At 41.0% G+C, this 27,360-nt stretch overlaps 1 protein-coding gene across 3 annotated transcripts in view; it reads right to left on the reverse strand.

Moving 5' to 3' along the window:
• RSPO1 (R-spondin 1) overlaps positions 1-27,360 on the reverse strand; it is a 181,257-nt gene that overhangs the window by 132,448 nt on the left and 21,449 nt on the right. Inside the window, exon 2 of one of the 3 annotated variants that reach the window (XM_044286162.1) lies at positions 9,603-9,711. The exons of the other annotated variants lie outside the window; for them this stretch is intronic. The gene's annotated coding sequence lies outside the window, so the exon portion shown is untranslated. The remainder of the gene's footprint in view (positions 1-9,602; positions 9,712-27,360) is intronic. 3 annotated transcript variants of the gene reach the window in all.

The raw sequence follows: 27,360 nt of genomic DNA on the forward strand, positions 1-27,360 counted from the left end.
TACATTTAGATACCTACTAATGCATATTGACTAAATAGGGCTATTGACTTGTGGCTATGGAATACCCAATATAGTCTTTATGATCTACAGTTGGACTCCAAGAATACCTATTAGTCTGATTTACTGGAAAGCTATTGTGTGTATAATTAGGTTTGCATGACTTTAGTGATGTATGAGTCTAACCGTACCACTGTTTACATCCCAAGTTTCTTTGCCAGGTTAGGATGGCTTCCCAAACATTACAGATGTTTGACTTCATTCCAAATCTGTCTCATTGTTTTGAAAATCTTTCATTTTTTTCCCCTCAGAATGACCTCAGGGCTATGAACTGAGGCAGAGTTTTCTAGTTCTGCTAAAACCTGTTGTATCCAATTAAATTCCTTTCAAACTGATTGGATTAGATATAATATTTTTGTACATTTTTTTTTTTTTAGCAAACTAAAAAAATAGTCTCCATTATAGTTGCATTGTCTCTACAAATGTAACCAAATGATTCATTGAAATACCCCTTGTATTACTCATCATAGTGTTCCAGAAAGGAACATAGCATGGTATGGTTAGGACAGCAAAAAATTAGAAACACTTGACGCAAAACTAACTCATATGAGAATCCAACAAACAGTTGTGTCATAATCCTAATGTATAGTGACATTAAAAATAAAATGTTTGTTGGTTTGAGATGTTTGTTTATCTGGAATACCTTTATGTGGATCTAGTTTCTATCCACAAGACATCTTTCTTACTGGAAGGATACTGGTCCATTCATACATTTGATTTACTGTGTGTAGAAAGTATTAAGGATGCATGATAACTAGATGACTCCATGTGAAATCTGCCATTGTTTATTGATTTCATGGTGTACTCAACCTTTATCCTATAGACCAGCTACAACTCTTAACTCTTGATAGCAACATAAGGAGTTGGAGGACACAAGTTGAACGCCAATTCTATAGGTTATGTTCTTTCAAGTAATGCCAGAATACATGGAATATATTTAAATGGTACTTATTATTTGATAAAAATTTGTTAACATGTCATAACTTTTCAGAAGCTTTGTTTAATGGGAGCTTGAATGTTGAGATGACCATGGGGTAAACCAAAGGGGAAGGAATTGTTCAAGTTAGGCAAAAATTAGCTAAAAGCAGTGGGGGGAAATGTGATAAAGCAATATAAGAAATATTATTTACTCTCCTTGCCACCCTCTGTTTACTTGGTTGTAGCAGTGATATGACTGCATTTTTATAAATTTTCAGTTTTGGATGAATGTTTGCATTAAAGGGGGTTTCCTGGACTTTAATATTCAGGATAGTTCATTAATAGTGCTGCGCGAACCCGAACTGTAAAGTTTGGGTCCATACCAAACTTTGCGAGTTTGTGTACCAGGACCTGAACCCAAACTTTGCCGGAGAAGTTCGGGTTCGAGTTCGGTATTCGGGCATTTAATAAAGCTTGTTGAAAGGCTGCACCCCTGACACAGAAATATAATACTAAATCTGGCTGTTAATTCTGTAGGAGACCTATAGCGATCTTTTGTAGGTGCAATGCACCATCTTTTCGCCCCTGACACAAAAATATAATAATTAATCTGTCTGTTAGTTTGGTGGGTAACATATTCCCATTTTTTGTGTGAGGTACAACTGCTGCAGCTTTCGGCAGTGTGCAGACCGGCAAGGAGGGTAGGGGTGAAGAGTGGGTGGAAGATGATGTGGAGGATGATGAGGTCCTCGACCCCACATGGAATCAAGGTCATGCGAGTAACGTGTGCAGTTTGGAGGAAGAGGTGGTGGTCACACAGTGCCAACCGCACAGCGAAAGAGGGAGCAGGGTGCAAAAGCAGAGTGGCTGTCCCCTAGCCAGTATGCCTGCTACTGCCCACCGCACCCAGGACAAAGCCAGCTCCAAGGAGTTCCCTGGCATTGCAGTTCTTCAGGCAATGTGCTGACGACAAGACGCGAGTGGTTTGCACACTGTGCAATCAGAGCCTGAAGCGAGGCATAAATGTTCTAAACCTGAGCACCAACTGCATGACCAGGCATCTAAAAGCATGAGCTGCAATGCAGTAAACACCTCAAAAACCACGAAAGATCTCGGGCTTATCCTGCTCCCTCTTCTGCTGCAGTCTCGGCCTCTTCCCTCCCCTCTGGAGTGACAGTGGCACCTGCCACCCAGTAAACATAGGATGTGGAAGCAATGCCATCACCTCTGTCACCATCACCAATCATCTCCACACTGTCCCATAAAAACGTTCAGCTGTCAAAAATAGGTGTGCACTGCGCAATGCCATCTGTGGAAAGGTCCACAAAACCACTGACGTGTGGATCAGTAAGCACAGGCATGGATGTTATATCTCCCTTACTGCTCACTGGGTAAATGCAGTGGCGGCTGGGCCTGAGGCGGATAGCAGTTTGGTGCATGTCCTTCCGCCACCGAGGATTGTAGGACGTTTCTCTTTGCCTCCTGTTTCCTTTTACTCCACTTCCTCCTCTACCACCTCCTCATCCAGTCAGCGTAACAGCGTAACACCTTCACCACCAACTTCCGCACAGCCAGGCAGTTTTGAAACTCATCTGTTTGGGGGAAAACCCCACACCACGCAGGAGCTGTGGACAGGCATGGAACAACAGACCAATGAGTGGTTGGTGCCACTGAGCCTCAAGCCCGGCCTGGTGGTGTGAGATAACAAGCAAAATCTCGTAGAACCTCTGGGACTAGCCGGTTTGATGCACATCCCTTGCCTGGCGCATGTGCTGAATTTGGTGGTGCAGAGGTTCTTTAAAAATTACCCTGATATGTCAAAGCTGCTGCAGAATGCGCGGTCCTTCTGTGCACGCTTTTAGCATTCTTACCCTGCTGCTGCTCGCCTGCCTTCGCTGCAGCATAACTTATGCCTTCCAGCTCACCACCTCATATGCGATATACCCACAAGGTGGAACTCTACCTTGCACATGCTGGAGAGACTGTGCGAGCAGCCAGGGCACAGTTCTGGAGGATGTGGAGGGGGAGTATAATGAGGAGGAGGAACCATGTTCACAGCAGGATGGCACGCAAAGCAGCTCATGGGCATCACTGGAGCGTGGCTGAGGGATACAGAGGACACAGACGATACACATCCAACAGAGGACAGTTTGTCATTGCCTCTGGTCAGCCTGGCACACATGAGCGCCTATGTGCTGATTACTGGGTGGCCACCCTGCTCAATCCCCACTACAAGGACAATGTGCCATCCTTAATTCCATCACTGGAGAGTGATAGGAAGATGCGCAAGTACAAGCGCACGCTGGTAGACGCGCTGCTGATGGCTTTCCCACCTGACAGCCTAGGCGAAGGCAGAGGAGGAGGAGGGAGAAGTCGCCAACACAGCTGGGGCACTGCCAGCACCTCAGAAGGGAGGGTTAGCATGGCCGAAATGTGGAAAAGCTTTGTCAGCCCGCCCCAACAACCAGCAACACCAGCTCATATGGAACGTCTTAGCAGGAGGCAGCATTTCAACAACATGGTGGAACAGTAAGTGTGCACACTCCTACACGTACTGAATGACGGGTCTGCCCCCTTCAACTTCTGCGTCTCCAAATTGGGCACATGGCCTGAGCTTGCCCTTTACGCCTTGGATGTGCTGGCCTGCCCTGCGGCCACTGTATTGTCTGAACGTGTGTTTAGCACGGTAGGGGGGGTGATCACAGACAAGCGCAGCCGCCTATCCACAGCCACGTTTATTAAAATGAACCAGGCATGGATCCCACAGGACTTGTTCGTACCTTGTACTGAGTAAACAAGTATACCGGCCGCACTGTTTCTTAATGTTTTCTATTTCTAATGTTTTGGTGTCTTCCCAAATTTATAAAAAACAAACAAAAAAAAAAACTGTGTTGGTTATCTCCTCCACCGCCGCTTCCACCTACACCGCCACATCCACCGCCTCCTCAACCTCCTACTCCACTTTGACCTCTGCCTCCTAGTTCAAGATTATTATTTTTTATTTTTTACTATTCTATGTTATTTTAAGTAATTTCCCTATCCACATTAGTTTGCAGGGCAATTGTCCTGATCTTACCCCCATTTTGCTTACTTATGGAGCCCTCTAGGCCTTACTATGTCTATTTTACAGGCATTTTAGTTCCCCAAAGTTCGGGTACCCATTGACTTCAATGAGGTTCGGGGTCAAGTTCGGGTTCCAAACCCGATCTTTGAGCCGAAGTTCGGCCGAACCCGAACTTCCAGGTGTTCGCTCATCCCTAGTCATCAATATATGAATGGATGGGGTTCTGACTCCCAGCACTCCTGCAGATCAGCAGTTGGAAGGGGATATGGTACTTGAGCAAGAGCTGCAGACTCTTCCTCAGCCTGTGATATAACCTCCTTAGGTCACATGATCTTTCTGCTTATCCGTCTCATTTGAAGGGCCACTAAACTCAGAATCCAAACAAAGAAAAAAGAACACAACACAATGTAACATAATCTCCACATGTGTCTTGTTTTTTGCTCTTGTTTCATCACAATTGCAGTAAGTGAAAAGCAGTGCGTTGTTTTCTCAGGCTGCAGCCATGTCTTGAACTCCCTCTCCCCCTTCTGGTGCTAGTGCTTATGAGCTAGGATGTATAGGAGGAAGGGCTGGATTTTGTTTATATAATTTTGATCTACACAGTAAAGCGATACTAATTACTAATAGTATAAAATAGATTTGGTAACAGCACCAGCCATAGTACCAGCTCTAGTAAATACATAATACCACCCATAGTCCATACAGCCAGATAGCAGTGATGGCCAGTTCGCCATGTTCGCCCACGTACACATGCAATCTGCCATCTTTACTGACAAGTCCGGCGAGGCACAGGTAAGTCCTTACCTGTGCCTGTGCGCAAGCCGGTCTGAAATGAAATGCGGTCTCCGGGAGCAGGCAGTTCCGAGAACAGCCTCCGGGGGCCTTCATCGGGCTGTTCCGAAACTGCCTGCACCCGGAGACCGCATTTCATTTCAGACCGGCTCATGCACAGGCACAGGTAAGTACTTACCTGTGCCTCGCCGGACTTGTCAGTTAGGATGGCAGATCGCATGTGTTCGCGGGTGAACACTGCGAACTGGCCATCACTGCCAAATAGGTAATCTGCCCAGTTACACAGTGATAATTGCTCTCTTTATTGCATAATTGGTCTTTAGAAATTTAGGTAACATGTGGAGGTATGCTGGAAACCAAACTACATATATAGTATATACTCACAGTTGTACTGATATATTTATGGATATAGTATATACAGAATGTATGTATCAAGTGTGGCCTCCATTATTGTGGCGAAACCAACCTTGCCACTGGGTTTTGGAGGGGCCTGGTTGCCAGCCTCTTGCCCCAGGATTATGGCCCGTACTAACTTTGAAGGAGAAGACAGACCGGCCGCACAGCTTAAATCTGTGGAACTGTTCTGGGCAGGAAAGCCCTGCTGGCGGCCGGCCAAATGTGACATCCATGGAATTTGGGAACCCCTGCCCGGATCTGGGTGATTTTTGGATATGTTGTTCACCCAGATCAGAGCTATCTATGGATGTATACATTATGGGGATGTATGGGGTTTTGAGGTGTTTTCTGTGTGTTGGGAAAAATGTGTGTGTTCTGTCTGTGAGTGATTAAGTTAGCCCATTATGCTTGGTAATTGTATTTTGTTGATTGCGTCTCAGACAATGCCAGTGTATTAGTTAATTGCATCTCAGACAATGCCAGTGTGTTAGTTAATTGCGTCAAAGACAATGCTCATTGTATTTTGTTGATTGTGTTACAGACAGAGGGAAGGGGGTTTTGTGTACAATTGCTGGGAAGGTTTCAATACTGTAAATGCATGTGATTGGCTAAAATATAAACTGTCACAGTCTTCTACAAGGGCCCCAGGGGGAGTGTCCCTTGCTAGGAGACCTGTATAAAAGGCTGAACAATAACCCATTAAAGAGTTCCTGTTTTACATTCAACATAGAACCACGTCTCATGTGTGTGGGGATTGCTATACGCTGAAGATTTGCTATACTCTCCTGGCTATAACGACTAGCTCTTGTAAGAGCTGTTCCTGGCTCCTGTGTTGGTTTTGGTGTAGAGCGGAGTGCTTGGAGTCCTCGGGAAGCACTGGGAGCATCCATCAACGGAGGTACCCGGTCGGGGTGCTAGGAGATCCGTTACAATTATATCTCTGCAGAGGTTGTTACTCAGTTTTCCCAGACTGCGGAATTCCAAATTTGCCTAGGTATGTAGTGATAAATCCCTTCAGACCAACTTGCCGTTCAGGGTCCTGGAAAAGCTGAGTGACAAAACTGTAGAGCTGCATGGGTGACATCAGATCATGTTGTCCTGGTAGCATATGATTGATGTGCACAATCAGGAGTATTGTGTGTATTTTATAAAACCAATTTGTCCCCTATCACCGCCCCGCAGACATTGTTTCCATCTTTCCCAGATTGCAGGATGCCAGGTCAGCCTATTTATGAATTAGATGGATAGGCAGAGAGGAATGGTGGACTTTTCTGACTACTGCTTTCAGTAGCGGTTTGAAGATGTCCAAGCAGCAAGACGTTAAGTGTTGAGCACGAATATTCGAAAAAGCAAATTTTTATCGTGAATATTGGCACTTCGAGAATTCGCGAATATTTAGAATATAGTGCTATATATTAGTAATAACGAATATTCATTTTTTTTTTTTAACACAGTACACATCAGGTGATCATCCCTCCCTTCTTCTTGCCTGTGGGCCAATGAGAAGGCTTTGTCACAGCTTAGCAATATCCCTAGCAACCAATAGAAAAGTTGCCTGCCCCTTACTATACGTATTGCGAAAAAATATGTGCATCATTAATTGCCGAAAATTCGCAAGCGCAAATATATTGGAGCACTCTATCTGCATATAAATCTATTCTCATGTTCTGCCGTGTCAACCATTTTTTTTCCAGTCTCAGGAAACTTATAACAGCTTGAAAAATGTAGCATAAGTGACCCACACCAGTATTTCGCGCTTATTACGAGAATAATACATTGCCGATTTCCGCAATCAAGAATATAATCTCGAATTCACGAATATATGACGAATATTCTACAAAATATCAGGAATTCGAATATTGCCCCTGCCGCTCATCACTAGTTAAGACAAAGCAGGTTATGTTTTTTTCTTATTATTCTGGCTTGGGAGTTCCTTTAGGTCAGGCATGCTCAACCTGCGGCCCTCCAGCTGTTGTAAAACTACAACTCCCACAATGCCCTGCTGTAGGCTTATAGCTGTAGGCTGTTCGGGCATGCTGGGAGTTGTAGTTTTGCAACAGCTGGAGGGCCGCAAGTTGAGCATGCCTGCTTTAGGTGGATGTGACTGAGCTGCAATACCAAGCACGTCCACTATACTATGTAAAACTCCAACCAATCAGATATTGATGACATCTTGAGGTCATCACATTGTTATTTATTTAATTTCTCTTGCTTCTAGATGCCAACAAATTCTGTATCACTTTAATAGACATTACCATCAATTACTGTTTCCAGGGGAGCTCACAATTTAAATTCCCAATCAGTATGTCTTTTAATGTGGAAGGAAACCCATGGAGAGCATATAAATTCTGTGTCGTTTTTGGCCTTCATTTTATTCAAGCACAGAACCCAGAGCTCTAAGGCAGCGGTGTTAACCATTGAGCCTCTGTGCTGCAATTCCCAGAAACTCAATTTAAAGGGGTTGTCCCACAAAAAATACTCTGCAAGTTTTCAAACCAGCACCTAGATCTGAATACTTTTTTATTGCATATAATAAAAAAATTGTATAGCCACCAAGTTATTTAATGAAAATGTATCTGTATAGTGCCACCTGCTGTTTGTTCTTTTTCTTATTTCTCTGTCCACCTTGCTGAAGTGGACTCACATGCTCAGTTCCATCCTTCAACTGCCTGCTGAGTTGTGATAGAGAGAGAACTGCAGCAGAAAGGACACATCCCTGAGCTGCAGTAGAAATGACACACACCCTGAAGTGCCAGCTTGAAATAAATCTAGCACAGTAATTGGAGCAATGCATAAGGAGACCTCGGGATTCATGTGAGGTACAGGGCTGGTTCTAGAGTTGTTGGAAAGAGATTGTCATGTACTATATGTCATGTCTGATTTTAATTTTTGTACATTAATCATGGGATGATCCCTTTAATAAAAAAAAAAAAATTCAATTAATAATAATTAAGAAAGTCAACAAACGTGTTTGTATTTGTTTTGTTGTCTTGACATCTTTTTTCTTTCTTCACCAGGCATTTCACAGATACATTTTGAAGATTTGCAGATTTGGAGAATAACTGTTGCCACAAATTCTCACACAGGCCTGCCTATTTGGTGTGATGTATATTGTTCATTCATATAATCATTCAGTATATGAAGTCTAGCGCTCCGGTCAGGCAGTTCTTACTATGCTGTTAGATCTCAGGATATGGCATTTGACCATGAATTTAGTGAATGAGAATAATCAACTACATTAGCTTAAACTGATGAGTTGTGATTAATGAAGTTGTTGCATTCTCTATATCGGAACTGACGAGAGAGGACAATGGCAGAGAGAACAGAGCAGAATCTCTGAATCAGCTGTTCTACAAAAGGGCACAAATGTTTCAGTACAGCAAAACACGAAGTCCTTTTGACTTTGTTCTTACATCCTTCCATTTGAATAATCAAGCAAGAAAAGTCAGAGCCATACAATATGTCTAATAAAAACTGTGAAAATTACAGGGACTCTGGACTAACGCATTGTAACTTCAATTTATTTTGAGACATTTGTTATCATTTTACAGATGTTACTCATAGTATACTTTTATTACTATATTGTAGAATTTTTATATTGCAGTCATAACATGTTTTACATTTTCTACAAAACTGTGACCTACATTGAGGTGAATGGAAACTCTCAGAGTACAAATTTCCACTGCTAGCTCATCCAAGGGAGCTGTTACATGGACGTTCCAGCCTTTCTGTAGGAGTATCTTCCCTGTGTGAGCTAATCTAAGTAGTATTTATTATTTTATTCATTTATATAGTATTCTAAACTACCTTACATAGATGATCATCACACTGGTCCATGCCCCCACTGGGACTCACAATCTATATTCCAATTAAACTTCAATATGTTTTTGGAGTATGGGAGGAAACTGGAGTGCCCAGAAAAAACTCACTCAATCAAGGGGAGAACATACAAACTCTAAGCTGATGGTGTCCTAGCAGTAGGTTTGAAAGGCACATAGGTATGACCAAAAGACATAACATAGACAAGACTAATAGACAAGAGATTACATGAGCAGGATGATGTTTCTGAATACCTTTGCGCAGGTTGCACAACTGAGTAACTAAAAAACAGCTCCATACCTGCTAAAGTGGCTGACAATGGTAGAATTTCCCTGTTTCTTGTGATTTAGTAAGTATGGTGATATATATAAAATAGGAAGTTAATAAATAATCTAGTGTGGCTGAAAAACAGTACCCTTCTTAAATGATCATGGAACACTTGCAGACCTGGACATGACAACATGAAATAAAGCATATGTGGCAAGAAAGGGAGAGGCGCTCATAGGGGAATAGTTTCATAATGAGTTGGTTTAAAAAAGGTAATGGTTATGCTCACCTTTTCGTGTTGTGCAAGCATAGGCACAACACTAGTGTAGGCATATGTTTAGATAGTGGTCGGGGCTGCCGGTATCGTTCGCTCCTCACTTGTGGAGTTGCAAGTCCTCCTGGAGGAGTGATGAGAGACAATAGATGGGTGTGGAGTATTGGTGGTCCATCGTTTTCAAGACCTCCTGGCCCAATAACACAACCTCAAGTAGTTGTAGACACTTCTTTTTTATTTACAAATACATATTTGTAAATAAAAATAATTTTCTCCAACTACTTGAGGTTGTGTTATTGCACCAGGAGGTATCGAACATGAAATAAAATAATAATTGTTGGAAATAACATGTATGTATAATAAGGTATATAGTATGACCCATTGCAGAGGTTTTCACCAGTGACTAACTATTTCAACATAGATTTTACCGTATTTGTCTAAGAGCTGGAAATTGGCAATGCAACCAAATAACCACATAACATGACTTACATGACCAATGCGTGCCTTACATGCAAACATCACTGCTGAGGCCAGTGATTAGCTGCAGAAGTTACATGAATGATATATGTGACACCATTGCTGAAGAACCAGTTGAGACCACTGTAGTGGTGGTGCTGGATTGGCAGGGAATTTAATTTGTGTGCAATGGTTAGGGTTTTTTTTTGTAAAATTTCTGTCAATCCTGGACAACTCCATTAAACATTTTATTCTGTGTTATCTCTAATTGTAACAGAGACCTGTGGTGGCAACCACAAATGGCCGTCCCCAGGGTTCTACAACTTAGATTTGCAAATAAGGTAACAGAAAGTGATTATTTATTGTAAAAGCAGTGAGACTATTGAACTGTCCATCATATAATGGTGTAATGGTTAATTAAATGAAACTGTTTAAAAGTGGTCTGGATGCGTTTCTTGAAATAATATTAGACGTTTGATGTGTTAGAATATTGAACATGGGTCATTGATCCAGGGAGTTATTTTAATGTCAGATTTGAAGTCAAGGAGGATTTGTTTTTGGTTTCTAGGGATGAGCGAATCGACTTCGGATGAAACATCCAAAGTCAATTCGCATAAAACTTTATTCCAATACTGTATGGAGCAGGAGCTCAGTACAGTATTAGAATGTATTGGCTCCGATGAACTGAAGTCTCGCTAGACTTCGGGTAATAACATAATAAATGAATTAGTACTGTAAAAAAAACATTTCCCAAACTCGGGTTCGGTTCCAAGGTAATAACTTCGGCTCATCGAAGCCAATATATTCTAATACTGTACGAAGCTCCTGCTCCATACAGTATTGGAAAGAAGTTTTATGCCAATCGACTTCGGATGAAACATCCGAAGTCGATTCACTAATTGTTCTGCCCAACAGTGTTAGGGAAAAAAAATTCAGTTCATTCTGCCAGAGTCTTGGTATTTCTGTAGTGATTAGTGTGGTTATAGCACCATCTAGCGGTGTTAAGTTGTACTATATTTTGTTTTTCTGTTACAAAGAATGCTGTATTGTGGGTGGTGCACTGCATTGTGGGAGGGCAAAGCATCCTGGGAAAGAGAACCCTCCAGTCTCCAGGCCACATCAGCAAAACTGTTCTATGCATGTCTCCTTCTCAAACTCCACCATCCTTGTAAAGGCATATCTACCTTTGTTACAGGGACATTATGTTATGCAGAGCTGTTCAGTTAGTTATAATTGTTACTCAGGGAGTTTTTACTACTGTTAGCTAGACATGTAATCTTATGTTAGGCAGCCATTTTACCATATGCTTCAGTGTTATGCAAATGTTACAGTACATGCTAGTCTATACTTTATACTTATACTTGATATTTGTATTCTTGTAGTTTTACCAAACAATCCTGTTTTACCAATCAATCAATCAATCAATCGTACACTTGTACAATCTCTCACTCACTCGCACAGAGAGTACAACCTGTTGACCAATAAACAAGTTAGACTACAAAGAACACTCCTCTTATTTGGAATGGTTCATGCTGAATGTCAGACTGCACACTGTGTGAACGTGCATGAAGACAGAACACTCATCCCTAATGGTTTCACAGTGTTTTTTTTGTTTTGTTTTTAACAAAAAAAGCCATAGCTTTTGATGCAGGTTTTGAATCCAAAATTAAATTCAAAAGATAAGGAAAATATCAAGGAAAGGGTTATAATTCTGCTGGATTCACTTCTGGCTTTGGCTCAATTTAGAAAATCAGGAAAAACAACATTGTGAGTCTCACATAATTATTTGAAAAAAGGTGGATGATGTTATGGATACCATTTTTTAAGTCACCCCATGTATTTTACCTCCTGCCCTGGCTCTTAATTTCCTGGCCAATTTAATTGCCGACAGTCTTGTAGGACTTTCTCAGTCAGGCAGAGAAGAAATGGGAAGAGTGACTGAATTAGAGCATTACACATTACACTGGTAAGTGCAGTACTCTTTATCTTGGTCTATCAAGAGACCAATAGAGCTGCCATACTGTTAGCCAAATTCTACTAATCAATTATACTAACAGAAAAGGTCTGTCCCTCACAACAGCAATAAACTAACAGTAGATTACAGGTCTACATAGGAGGTTTATCTGCACTGACAGCCATAGAAGGACAATATTTTGTATTTAAATGGTATAGCACTGCTGAACTGGAAAAGAAAGACATTAAAAAATTCTAAGAAACATATTTTCTATGAAAATTCAGTTAAAATAAATACCCCCATTTTGATGGAAGTGTCCCTTTAATATGTCTTCCTGTGTGCTCTATAGTCAACTGAAAAGCTATTAGAAGAGGTAGATTTCCAGTACAGGAACTGCATAAATTATACACATATAACTCAATTTCTTTAATTGGGCATAATAAATGATGTTATTTTATCTGTAGAACCCATTGCAAAGACATGAACTTGTTGATTTAGTAGCCTACTGAGATCTGTTCCCGGCATATACCGACAAGTGCGTGCAGAAAAGGAATTATGTCTGTACACAATAACTTATTTAATAGAAATAAATCCTGCATTACTTTTATAATGGGGATATTTCCCTCTGAACTTTATTTTGAGATGAATAGGTCACATCACACAGTCTAAAATTCTTTCCAGTACTACAGTGTTACAAGCAAGGTTGAAAAAAGACTCAAGTCTGCCAAATCCAACCTATTATTTTCATTCCATGAGCATTACAATTGAAAAATATGATGGCTATGACGGTAACTGTATGTTATCACATGGGGAGATTTGCACAAAGTTTGCTGTCTTGAATTTGGACGTTTACTAAACCTGTCACTAGACTCATGGATTTTTAGTTACAAATTGGAGAGAAAGAAACTCTTGAAGAAATATAGCAAAAATAAACTGGTCCTTAGTTCCATCTTCAGCAGAGGACTACCCGAAGAGTGCTTAGTTGAAAAGTGTTTGGCTTATGTTGCTTGGTCTCCACTGTAGTTTAAACAGATGATCATAGCACTCTCTCGTATCCTGGCTGGTGTGGGTGCTTGTCAAGGTTTTGTTCTTTGCTCCACCCCAAGAACTATACACGTCATATAAATTTAGACAGCACTCCAAAAGGTTATGATGCTTAGTGAATTTTATTTCATTTCAGACGGTCATAGTGGTACACTAGAGGCAACGTTTCGGGCAGAGTGAGATGCCTTTCATCAGGCTGATAAAAAAGAAGATACAAAATACAGAAAGTTTCTTCAGAATATGATTGTAAATTTACATAAAGACATGGAAGGTATGCTAGCAAAATACAACACATAAGAAGAAAGTATAAAGCACTACTAAAAGTGTTAGTCAGTAGTGCTGATGACAATGATAAACAATGCAAGTGGTACAAGGAGATCAATAACCACAATGTTTACAAGGAAATCCATATACGTGTATGTGTCACAAACGTGGTCGTGGAGATTTGCGCAAAGTTTGTTGTCTTGAATTTGGACGTTTACTAAACCTGTCACTAGACTCATGGATTTTGAATTACAAATTGGAGAGAAAGAAACGCTTGTAGAAATATGGCAGATAAAAACTGGTCCTTAGTTCCATCTTCAGCAGGGGACTAGCCGAAGAGTGCTTAGTTGAAAAGTGTTTGGCTTATGTTGCTTGGTCTCCACTGTAGACATGGCAGAGGTGGAGTTTCCCGTTGCCACAAGTCATTCCAAGTCAGGGGCGTAGCTATAGTGGAAGTAGGAGAAGCGGATGCTACGGGGCCCAAACTCAGAAGGGGCCCGTCTGAGAGGACTGAAAGATTTTATTGTCAGCCCCTCATCAGCAGTATCAGACATTATGTACAATGTATACCATATGTACAGTATATACCGTGACATGACATACAGTATATATGTTTAGGAGATGGACTGAGTGGCTGCCGGGCCTGGTCTGAGAGAGCTAAACTGACTAGTCACAGGAGTGAGGGTTGCTGGGAAAGGTGGGGGGGGGGGGGGTTAAAAGTGTTCATAAATTTGCTGCGGGGTCCAGTCAGTTCCATACCATTGTCTCTAACATATTTCATATATATATATATATATATATATATATATACTTCTGTTAGATAGGAAAGGAAAATGAGTAAATAAAGTAATTTTTCTCATGAGAAAAATATAGTATTTTTATTTTATTTTTTTCTTCCACTCATGAATAGGACTCACTCTTGTGCATAAACTACATGTTTTTCAGATATTTTAGAATCTAAGCTATAGATGACACTGTGAAATGTTGTATAAGCTATGTCCTCTGCATTTACAGTGCCTTGCAAATATATTCACCCCATTGACTTTTTTCGTATTTTGTTACAATACAGCCTTAAATTCTATTTAAATTCAATGTTTTGTTAATCTGAATTTTATGTGATGGATCAGAACACAATAGAAAATAGAAAACAGAAAATTGGCCTGTGCATATGTATTCACCCCTTTGTTAGGAAGCCCATTAAAAGCTCTGGTGTAACCAATTACCTTCAGAAGTCACATAATTAGTGAAATGATGTCTACCTGTGTGCAATCTTAGAGTCACATGATCTGTCATTACATATACACACCTTTTTTAAAAAGCCCCAGAGGCTGCAACACCTAAGCAAGAGGCATCATTAACCAAACACTGCCATGAAGATCAAGGAACTCTCCAAACAAGTAAGAGACAATGTTGTTGAGAAGTACAAGTCAGGGTTAGGTTATAAAAAAATATCCAAATCTTTGATGGTCCCCAGGAGCACAATCAAATCTATCATAACCTAATGGAAAGAACATGGCACAACAGCAAACCTGCCAAGAGACGGCCGCCCACCAAAACTCACGGACCGGGCAAGGAGGGCATTGATCCGAGAAGCAGCACAGAGACCTAAGGTAACCCTGGAGGAGCTGCAGAGTTCCACAGCAGAGACTGTAGTATCTGTACATAGGACGACAATAAGCCGTACGCTCCATAGAGTTGGGCTTTATGTGGAGTGGCCAGAAGAAAGCCATTACTTTCAGCTAAAAACAATGTCACATTGTGAGTTTGCAAAAAGGCATGTGGGAGACTCCCAAAATGTATGGAGGAAGGTGCTCTGGTCTGATGAGACTAAAATTGAACTTTTCGGCCATCAAAGTAAACGCTTTGTCTGGCGCAAACCCAACACATCACATCACCCAAAGAACACTATCCCCACAGTGAAACATGGTGGTGGCAGCATCATGCTGTGGGGATGTTTTTCAGCAGCCGGGACTGGGAAACCGGTCAGAGTTGAGGGAGAGATGGATGGTGCTAAATACAGGAAAATTCATGAGAAAAACCTGTACCACTCTGTGCGTGATTTGAGGCTAGGATAAAGGTTGACCTTCCAGCAGGACAATGACCCCAAACACACTGCTAAAGCAAAACTTGAGTGGTTTAAGGGGAAACATGTAAATGTGTTGGAATGGCCAAAATATCAATCAAATAGAAAATCTGTGGTCAGACTTAAAGATTGCTGTTCACAAGCGCAAACCATCCAACTTGAAGGAGCTGGAGCATTTTGCAAGGAGGAATGGGCAAAAATCCCAGTGGTAAGATGTGGCAAGCTCATGGAGACTTATCCAAAGCGACTTGGAGCTGTGTTTGCAGCAAAAGGTGGCTCTACAAAGTATTGACTTTAGGGGGTAAATAGTTATGCACATTGACTTTTTCTGTTATTTTGTCCTATTTGTTGTTTGCTTGACAATAATAAAAAAACATCTTCAAAGTTGTGGGCATGTTCTGTAAATTAAATGATGCAAATCCTCAAACAATCCATGTTAATTCCAGGTTGTGAGGCACCAAAATACAACAAAAAGTCAAGGGGGGTGAATACATTTGCAAGGCACTGTATCTATCTATCTATTGTGGGGATTCGCTCTGGTAGACAGGATAAGCGGACACAGTATAGAGGCACCAACCAGTTCTTAAATCTAACAGTTCAGTGTTTTTTCACACTCTTGGCAAGTTCATAAACAAAGTCACATTCAACACAAAAAGTCACTTTTTGGTTTTGGTGTCATTTTACACCCAGCTGGCAGTTCTTCCTCAAAGAGTCCATGAACAGACTTTAGGTGGCCTGTTTCCCTTCACAATGGTCTCAGACCTCCAAGCCCAGCACAAGCCTCAGATCCCAATACAGAGATCTTTCTGCTGAACCCAGCTGTCTTTTAAAGGCAGATAGGTGTTGTCAAAACCCAGACCAGCACATGAGTCCAGTCCGGTGTTTGACCCCACCTGGCCTCTAATCAGTCCAGCAGCACACACTGGGAGGAAAATACCTGCCTAGCCATACAATTACCTTTACTGTTTCACACTATCTATCTATCTATCTATCTATCTATCTATCTATTATGAATGTGTATGTGATATACACTCACCTAAAGAATTATTAGGAACACCTGACCTTTTTCTCATTAATGCGATTATCTAGTCAACCAATCACATGGCAGTTGCTTAAATGCATGTGTGGTTGTGGTCCTGGTCAAGACAATCTCCTGAACTCCAAACTGAATGTCAGAATGGGAAAGAAAGGAGGGCTACAACAGCAGAAGTCCCCACCGGGTACCACTCATCTCCACTACAAATAGGAAAAAGAGGCTACAATTTGCACGAGCTCACCAAAATTGGACTGTTGAAGACTGGAAAAATGTTGCCTGGTCTGATGAGTCTCTATTTCTGTTGAGACATTCAAATGGTAGAGTCCGAATTTGGCGTAAACAGAATGAAAACATGTATCCATCATGCCTTGTTACCACTGTGCAGGCTGGTGGTGGTGGTGTAATGGTGTGGGGGATGTTTTCTGGGCACACTTTAGGCCCCTTAGTGCCAATTGGCCATCGTTTAAATGCCACGGGCTACCTGAACATTGTTTAGGACCATGTCCATCCCTTCATGACCACCATATACCCATCCTCTGATGGCTACTTCCAGCAGGATAATGCACCAGGTCACAAAGCTCGAATCATTTCAAATTGGTTTCTTGAACATAACAATGACTTCACAGTACTAAAATGGCCCCCACAGTCACCAGATCTCAACCCAATAGAGCATCTTTGGGATGTGGTGGAACGGGAGCTTCGTGTCCTGGATGTGCATCCCTCAACTCTCCATCAACTGCAAGATGCTATCCTATCAATTAGGGCCAACATTTCTAAAGAATGCTATCAGCGCCTTGTTGAATCAATGCCACGTAGAATTAAGACAGTTCTGAAGGCAAAAGGGGGTCCAGCACCGTATTAGTATGGTGTTCCTAATAATTCTTTAGGTGAGTGTATGTGTGTATGACTGTGTTATGCTTAGGTTTTACCATCAAAAACACTGGGCTTGCTTATATGGCTTAACTTGAAATGAGTGACCATACTGTACTACTTTAGAGTAGTCAATGTACATCATGGGAATACAGGGAATTTAGCCCATTTATGTAGGGTATGCACCCAGAAATGAATAACCTAATGTGTTCACAAATAGTCCATATGACTCTTTCATCACACCCTCAAAATGATTACAAACCAACGACTTCAAAATAAATATAGGGACCAGAATAAAGCCCTCAAAATAAGTACACACCACTTAGCCTAGAATAAATAGACCTCAAAATGATTACAGCCCTCAGAACAAAAAAATCATAATAAACCCAGGACCCAGAAGACCCAAAAAAATACAGACCCCACATGAGACCCCGGAATCAATACATATCCGAGATTAGACCACAGAATAAACACATGCACAAGACCCCAGAAAAACTACAGGCCAGAAAAGCAAATCAATTCAGACCCCAGGGTAAATATAAACCTGATACCAGACTATTAAACTGATACAGACCCCAGAGCAGTCCCTCTAAACACAGCCACCAGTATAACTACAGACCCAAGAATAAATTCAGATCTGAGTCCAAGCACAAAAATAAATACAGACCCCAGAGTAAATGCAGTTTAAACCCTGAAATACATCCACCCACTAGATGAGACCCCAGAATAAATACAGACCAGAAAAAGCAAATAAATTCAGACCCCAGGGTAAATATAAACCTGATACCAGACTATTAAACTGATACAGACCCCAGAGCAGTCCCTCTAAACACAGCCACCAGTATAACTACAGACCCAAGAATAAATTCAGATCAGAGTTCAATCACAAAAATAAATACAGACCCCAGAGTAAATGCAGTTTAAACCCTGAAATACATCCACCCTCTAGATGAGACCCCAGAATAAATACAGCTGCCAGGCAAAACCCCTGAATATATACAGAATATATACAGACCCCAGACCCTCAGAATAAATACAGACAGCAGAATAACTACAGACCACAGAAAAGTAATTCAGACTTCACAGTAAATACAAAACTCAGACCAGACTCTTAAATTGATGCAGACCCCAGACCAGAATCCCTAAACATGGCTGCAGTATAGCTACAGGTCTTAGAATAATTTAAGATCCAAGACCAGCCAGAAAAAGACACAAGAGAAAATGCAAACCTCCAACCAGACCCCTAAACTAATGCAGACACAAGATACAGAGATACAGAACCCTAAAACCATACATAATTGCAGAATCCTGACTCCAAAAACTACTGTAATACAGACCCCAGACAGACCTCCTAAACACATCCCCCAGTATAACTACAAACATCAGACACATTACACACACACACACACTCACACTCACAGAAATATAACACACACAGATTTCTTCTCATCCTCTTCTGTGGAACCCATGATGTTCTTCCACATGGCTTGAGGACCTGACTAGGTAAAAGTCTTTTTAACAGCTCCTGGTTATAACTTTGTCTAGGGATCTTTACAAAATACAGTTTTGTGCCTTTATTTATATATTATAATTTTTTTGTGATTTCACAAAAAATATGTAAAACTACAAAATGTAATAATTTCTATGTGTCCATATACTGTATTTGCAACTCGTGTATGTTCATGTGTACATATGTGAATATACAGTATTTATGCATGAATGTGTATTAGGCCACAACTGAAGGGGGCCAGATAATTTATTATCAGGCCCTCTGATTATTTGTTATACCCAAATCAAAAGGTGAAAATCAGGGTATCCCAACCCAACCAGGGTGGCCAAGATCTGATTTCAGCCAGCTCAAAGACGCATGGCAAAGTAGTTAATATATCTGAGCCAAATTATAGCAATGGGCAAGAATTATAGAATGGGTTATGCAACCCTACGCCAAGCTTCTTTGAGGAAGAAATGGCATAAGGGGTCCCTTAAGGATGGAAACTTTTCCAAGGATTCCCATGAGGTAATAAGACTGGGAATCACTGGACTTAATGTAGGAATTAAATTGCTACTTTATGCATAAAGATCTAGCCAAACATAGAAAATTTGCAATGAATTAGGGACAAGAAGATCTTCAGCCCTTTCACAAACTAGAAACAGTTTGGAGGTATGGAGTTTATCCAAATAAATACAATTATCTGGGGTGTTGTTAGGCTACACACATGGAACTTTTAGGACTATAGATAATCAGAATATAGTGTTCTCAGTGGAGCGACAGGAATGCATTATATTGCTGTGTCTATTAGTCTGGCCAACTGGAAGGCTATAGAGTGTAAAATGAGACTTAAATGTCTTCCACTGCTAAGCAGACTTCTAGAAAGTCAACACTGCTGCTTCACATGGTTCACGGCTGACTTAGAATGGTTTCCTGCACATGCAGTTAAAGCTTTAGATAAAATACTAGAGCTAATGTGTCCTATGGTAACAGTAAAACTGGAAACAGGGTCTTGATTTAGATTGGCTCCATGGATAGCTACTACAACTAAGCTATAACGTCTGTAACACTGTAAAAGGAATGTGAAAGAGGAAAGCCTTGCCAAATGCATTTAGAAATGTGGAAACAAAAGGAAAATTACCAAAAGTCATATCTTCCTTTAACAATAACAACCACTATCATCAAGTCATAAATTTTTTTTAACTTTTAGTATTATAATTCGATTTATCAGTTGTATCATGTAGGCTTGCAGACTGCGTGATCAGGAGGATTAGTAAATTCAGTAAAGGCTGTCTGAGATTTTGATATTGATGGCCTAATCTTCTGGATAGATCATCAATATCAGGTTGGCGGGGGCCTGACCCCCAACACTTCCCAACTGATCAGCTGTTTGAAGAGGTCACAATGCTCAATTGAGTGCCATGGCACCTTTCTAGGCCAGTGACGTCACATTCATCAGTCATGGTGCATTCAAGTGAATGATTGGTGCTGCAGCCTCCTCAAACAGCTGATCGGTGGTGGTGCCGATCTGATAATGGTGCACTCACTTAATATCCTCCAGTCCAAAGACCACAAATGGCTTCCTCACACTCCACCAGGGCAACACACTAGTACATATTATCAATGTTACTATTAGCTAGTCTAATTTTACTCAGATACCTATATCAGTAAGGCCCCATTCACACGACTGTATGGCTGCAATGCCCGTGTTGCAGACCCATTGACTTGAATGGGTCCACGAACCCCAAGATATTGCAAAAAATAGGACATGTCCTATATTTTGCAGAGCAGAGGCATGGACCCGGAAGCCCGCGGAAACCCTTCTGAGTCCGTGCCTCTGCTCTGTAAAACATAGGACATGTCCTATCTGTTTCCGTAACTTGCGGTTCGGAGTTCACACCGCCGGTGTCCGGTTTTGTGGACCCATAGTCATGTTAATGGGGCCTTACACTACAGAATTCTTTAAAACAAATAGTATAAGCAATAAACTAAATCCTAGTTCTCTCCTGGTCCCCACACGTTTACTCCTGATAAAAGATTGGTGGACATATCCCCTTTTAAAGACGGAATGCAGTTTTTTCAGTCTAAAAAAACAATCTCAAACAGAAATGGCAATGCCAAATGTGCAACAGGATTTTTTTTTACAGGATCCTGTTTGTTTCTTCTGTTCTTCTGATGGATCAGATGAAACGGAGATGTGAACTGTCTCTTATGCAGTGTGGGTCTTCCAAGTTGGTCCAAATACCACACCAGAGATGGTATAGAAGTAGTAATGTGAATGCAAACAAGTCCGCTCATTCAGTTAACAGCCCTCCACGTGTGTCGGAATGAAAACAAACCAGTCAGGCTCAGTGACGTCAGACTCAGGGAGTGTGGGGTTTGTGGTCTTTGGACTGGAGGATATCATATGAGAGTAGTGAGGTTTGCAGAGTTTGTTACAGTGTATCAGTGTGGGCAACAGCTATCGGCCTACAATTTATGGCAGGAAAGAGTTTGTGTTATTACTGTTTACTTTATAGGATGCAAACCGAAAATTAATTTAGAGGTTGGAAATGGTATTACAGCTTTATAGCATGTTCTGACCTAGTTAACCTTTTTCTTCCTACATTTGAACATAAAACTAATAAAAATGTGTAATAATAATTGCTTTGCATATTTGTTTATATACCATAAATTTTAAATCTATCTTCCCATGTATATATTTTCCTATTTGCATAGGACCATGAGCACTGTTCATACTGATATCAGTAAGTAATAAAGACAGTGCGCATAATACACTGAATAGTGACACTAGGAGCAGGGAAGTACAGAATGAAGTTAACACCCAAAAAATGTATACACCCAGATTATTTGTAAATGGCCTAATGGGTTCCTCCAGAATAGGACTCAATTTGATGGGGGAAAATGGCAAATTGATCCAGTGCTAGGCGGCATTGTATCAGTTTTAGTTGGAGTGCTCCTTAATAACCTGGAGTGTTCCAAAGAACAAAGGCAAAAGTGTGTTGATGCTAAATGTGGTAGTTTCTGAATGTGCCCTGATGTTAATGGACTTTAGGGGATAACTGAGTGGTGGGGGTCCCACCAATCCTGAGAACAGTGGACCCACCAATCCCTCATCCTGATGGAGCAGCAGACCGAGCCATCTCAAGCGGTTCCACAGAAAATAAATGGAGTGGCAGGGCACATGTTAGGCCTGTTGTTCAATCAGGATGGGGGAATGGGACCCCCGTTCTCAGGCCCGCTAGGGGTCCCAGCGGTTGTACAATCCCCAATCAGTTTACTATCCCTTGTCCTATGGATAGGGGATATCTTGATAACTTAGCGCAACCTCTTTAATTTAGTGGTCCTCTGTTGAATTATTTTATTTATACAGTGATTAGTGAATGGTGAATGGTGCAATAGCTTACCACCTACTCTGACTACCTCTTGCCCCACATAGACTTTATTTTGCCAAGATTGAGACATAATAGCAATCGTTAACTTGAGAAGTATTTTTATAGAATATAGCCAGCTGCATGATATATGCTATAACCTAAAATCTCTCTGCAATGTTAAGGGTACAGTCTAGAAGTACTCCTGACTACATCTCACAGTTGACAGATATCTTGAAAGCTGCTGAGTTACAAATGATGCTGGTTGGCTTACTGTGCTGGAATTATTCATGCCCATAAATAACAAAGACAACATGCTCATACTGAGTGCGGTTAGTTAATGGTCAGGGGTCACTATTGCTCTGTTTTACAGACACATTACCCCCTCACTTAACAGAATTTATACATGGTAAGAGACCCATAAAATACACACAAGACAGAGGAATTATATCCTAAAATGTGTTTGAACAAGAGGTCATGCTCTGAGTGGATGGCTCAGGGGAGATGTGAGGAAGTTGTACTTTTCATAAGGTATTCCTGCAACTATCCCAAGACAAAAATGCTTTCATGGCTTCAGAGCAGGAGAAGCAATATATAGAGTAGTCAAATGATGAAAATGTGAGCATCAGAACTACCAGATAAGAATATTACACAATATAGGAGAACAATAAAGACTGATAGAACATGGAAGCCTTCTGTTGAGGACTTATATTAAAGCTGCGTGTTCTGCTTGACATATGGAAATAATTATCAATGGTGTTAGGCATTAGATGGGATAGTTACCACATTTGGCGTTGGGAAATTAATAATGTATAACAAATGTGTCATTTTAGGTATGTAAATGACTTGCTTAATGCAATTTTGTGGGTTTTGGAGCTGCTCAGGAAGTTTCCGAAATGAGGTGTAGAGTGCTTCACTGACAGAGGGAAGAAATGTTATATTGCACAATCCTTAACACTTTCCATGATTTTCATGTAGACACAACCCAGTAAAGGCCCTGTTATGGTCAATATACACGGGTGATAATGGTGTGGTTGCCAAATATGGCACTATCAAACAAAGAAAACCATGCAAAAAATGCATGTTTGACATACGATTTTTGGCGACGGTGTGTGATTCTAGGAAATGTTATTTTTGCTTGAAAACCACTTGTGTGGTACTGCATTAAAAAGATCAGTTTTTTATTTAAATATTTTTCCTTTGAATTTAATGGAGAAAAATAGCTGCAAAAAGGCCTCTTTAGAGAATGCAGTGGAAAAAGTTCACTGATCAGCCATAACATAAAACTCAATAAGTAATCAATACATAAGGCCTCATGCACACGAACGTATTTTTTAACATCCCGCAAAACGTGGTTCCGTTGTACCGTGATCCGTGCCCGTTTTTTCTTCCGTGGGTCTGCCGTGATTTTTGGAGGATCCACGGACATGAAAGATGAAAAAAAAATCTAAGTCAAGTTTGCCATTGAAATGATAGGAAAAAACGGACACGGATCACGGACACGGATCACGGACACGGATGACAATCTTGTGTGCATCCGTGATTTTCACGGACCCATTGACTTGAATGGGCCCGTGAACCGTTGGCCGTGAAAAAAATAGGACAGGTTATATTTTCAAGTCAATGGAGCCGCAGAAAAAAACGGAAAACGGCACAACGGCCACGGGTGCACACAACGGTCGTGTGCATGAGGCCTTAGCCAATGCTCAATATATAACATAAAATTCATAAGTGGTAAAGTGATTAACATTAATTATCTCATGGCAATAACATGTGTCAAGTAGTGGGATCTAAATGACTTTTACAATGGCCAAATTGCTATGGCTAGAAAACCGGGTTAGAGCATCTCCAAAATGTCTTCTGGGGTGTTTCTGATATGCAGTGATCAGTATCAAAGAGGTCAGAGGAAGGGCAATTGCTGAACCAGTGACAGGGACCTGAGCACCAAAGGATCAGTAAAGGCTAGCCTATCTGGTCCAGTCCCAGAGAGGAGCTACTGTGGAAGAATTGCTGAAAAAGTTAATGTTGCATAAGATATAGAGGTATGTGCTGTGTAGCCAAAGACCAGTCAGAGTGCTCATAATGACGCCCATCCACCACTAAAACAACCTACAATGGAGGATCAATACTGGACCATGGAGCAATGGAATGATGATCACACATTATTTGCTTGCATCATTTACCTGGGAAAGAAAGGGCATGAGGATGTACTATGTAAAAGAAGTAGTGTGGTGCTCTGGCAGTGTTCTACTGGGAAGATCTTGGTCCTGGCATTGGTGTGGATGTTACTTTAACAGCTATTGCCTATCTAAACATTGTTGCAGACTAAGTATACCCATATATAGTAGCAGTATTCCTTAATAGCAGTGGCCTCTATCAGCGGGAGTATATGCCCTGCAAAAATTGTTCAGGAATTGTTTGAGAAATATGACAAAGAGTACAAGGTGTTAGCCTCTAAATTCCTCAGATTTCAATCTGTTCAAGCATCTGGGGGCTGATCAATGGGGGCCCCACCTCACAATTTAAAGAACTTAAAGGATCTGCTATTAACATCTTGGTGCCAGATACCACAGAGCAACAGTTCAATTCATCACAAGGAACAAGGATGTGTGCAATAAAAACCCACAAGAAAATGGGGGCATATCCTAGCACCCCCATTGCAAAAAAAAGTCAAATTTGTCTTCATCATTCTGCACTCAATACCCCATAAAAAAAAGTGAAAACAGAAATTTTTGCTAATTTTTGAAATTGGGAAACTAAAATCTTGCATTGACATAAGTATTCAGGCCCTTTACTCAGTACTTAGTTGAAGCACCTTTGGCCGTGATAACAGACTCCAGTCTTCTTGGGTATGATACCATAAATATTGCACACCTGAATTTGTGGATTTTCTGCAATTCTTCTCTGCAGATTCTCTCAAGCTCTGTCAGGTTGTATGGGGCCCATCAGTAGTCAGCCATTTTCAGGTCTCTCCAAAGATGTTAAATTAGGTTCAAGTTAGGGTTCTGGGTGAGCCACTCAAGGACATTCACTGAGTGGTCTTGTCTATCTGCTTAGAGTCATTGTCTTGTTGGAAGGTACACTTTTGGCTCAGAGCACTCTGGATGAGGTTTTTAATAATATCTCTGTTGCTCCATTCAGCTTTCCCTCAACTCTGACCCATACCCCTGTCCCTGCCCCTGAAAAACACTCCACCATCATGATGCTGCCACCACCATGCTTCACTATAGGAATTGTACTGGGCAAGTGATGAGCAGTGTCTAGTTTCCTCCAAACATGACAATTAGAATTGAGGCCAAAAAGTTCAATCTTGGTTTCATCAGACTAGAGAATCTTGTTTCTCACTGTCTGAGAGTCCTTTATGTACTGAGGAGAGTATTCTTTATGTCTACTCTGCCATAAAGTCAAGATTAGAGGAGTGCTGTATTGATTGTTGACCTCCTGGAATTTTCTCCCATTTGCACAAAAGATCTTTGAAGTTCAGCCACAGTGACCATGGAGTTCTTGGTCACTTCTCTTACTAAGGCCCTTCCTTAGGCTAGGTCTACACGACGACATTTGTCGCGCAACAAAAAGTTGCGCGACAGATAGGGCGCAACAGTTGTCGCGCGACATTTTGTTGCACCAATGTCGCGCGACAATTTTTATAATGGCAGTCTATGGTGTCGCACTGCAACATGCGACATGTTGCGACTGCGACGCGACAGTCGCAGAAAAATCCATCTTGAATGGATTTTCTGCGACTGTCGCGTCGCAGTCGCAGCATGTCGCATGTTGCAGTGCGACACCATAGACTGCCATTATAAAAATTGTCGCGCGACATTGGTGCAACAAAATGTCGCGCGACAAATGTCGTCGTGTAGACCTAGCCTTATTGGTTACTTAGTTTGGTGGGGCGGCGAGCTCTAGTAAGAGTCCTGGTTGTTCCAAACTTGTGCCAAACTAGGCCACTGTGCTCTTGGGAACTTTCAGTGCAGCAAAAGGGTTTTGTACACTTCTCCAGATCTGTGCCTCCACAGACAATATTGTCTCTGGGCTCTATAGATAGTTATTTTCTCCTCATGGCTTGGCTTTTGCTCTGATATGCATTGTCAGCTGTGAGATCTTATATAGACAGGGTGTATTTTTCTATATCAAATCCAATCAAGGCGTAAAAAAAATCTCAAAAATGAGCAAGAGAAATGAGCAAAATTTCAAATGTCATAGCAAAAGAACTGAATACTTATGTCCATGCAAAGTTTTAGTTTTTCCTTTTTAAATAATTACCCAAAATCTCTAAAATTCTGTTTTCACTTTCTCATTAAGGGGGATCAAGTGCAGATTGATGTGGGAAAATGTGATTTTTTATTTTATTTTAGCACAAGGCCAACACATAACAAACTGTGAAGACTTTCTGAATACACTGTATATTTTGGAGGATGGAGAGTTTTATCTGCATGTTTATTAAAGTATGTGCATACTGGCATCTAGGTTCTTATATGAACTTCTTACTAAAACAGATCTGGGTGAATAATTTGTGCACATGCACAGACTTCTGAAGTTTTCCTACAGAATGATCTGGAAATCCATAGTCAATCAACATTATGCAGTTAACTAACTCAAGCAAAACAGAGTAAATGGAAACCAATTAGTTGTTATCGCCATTTGATGCTACCAGGAAATGTAGTACTAGGTGGTGGCCATTAAGTGGCACCTGTCAGCAGATTTGTACCTATGAAACTGGTTACACCTAGAGGCTCTGCTCTCTCTGCAACTGCTGTGCCCTCTACTCTTTGATTGACGGGGCCAGGAAGAGTTACATAGGTGTAACCAGTTTCATAGGTACAAATCTGCTGACAAGTGCCCTTTAAGATCAATGGCCAACCATGTAATACATGGTTGGACAGTTTGTCTAAAGCAGGAGCTGCTCAAATGCCTAAAACCTGTGATAGAGCATAACTATATAATAATTACATAGCAACACATAATAACAGTTTCATCAATTAAAAAACTGTCTGTTCTACCTAACGTGAAGGGGCACTTTTGTGGAGAAAAATAGTAATAGTAAGATGGTACAAGTGGTATAGTTCACTTTGAATGATGAGAACTATCAACTCCATCATGTTCCATGCCAATCAGTATATACACCTTACACTGGAAAGAATTGGCTTACTGCTATATACACCTTACACCGGAAAGAATTGGCTTACTGCCCTTTTCTGTTCAC

Source organism: Bufo gargarizans, chromosome 3 (genome assembly GCF_014858855.1).
Source record: "Bufo gargarizans isolate SCDJY-AF-19 chromosome 3, ASM1485885v1, whole genome shotgun sequence".
Lineage (NCBI taxonomy): Eukaryota > Metazoa > Chordata > Amphibia > Anura > Bufonidae > Bufo > Bufo gargarizans.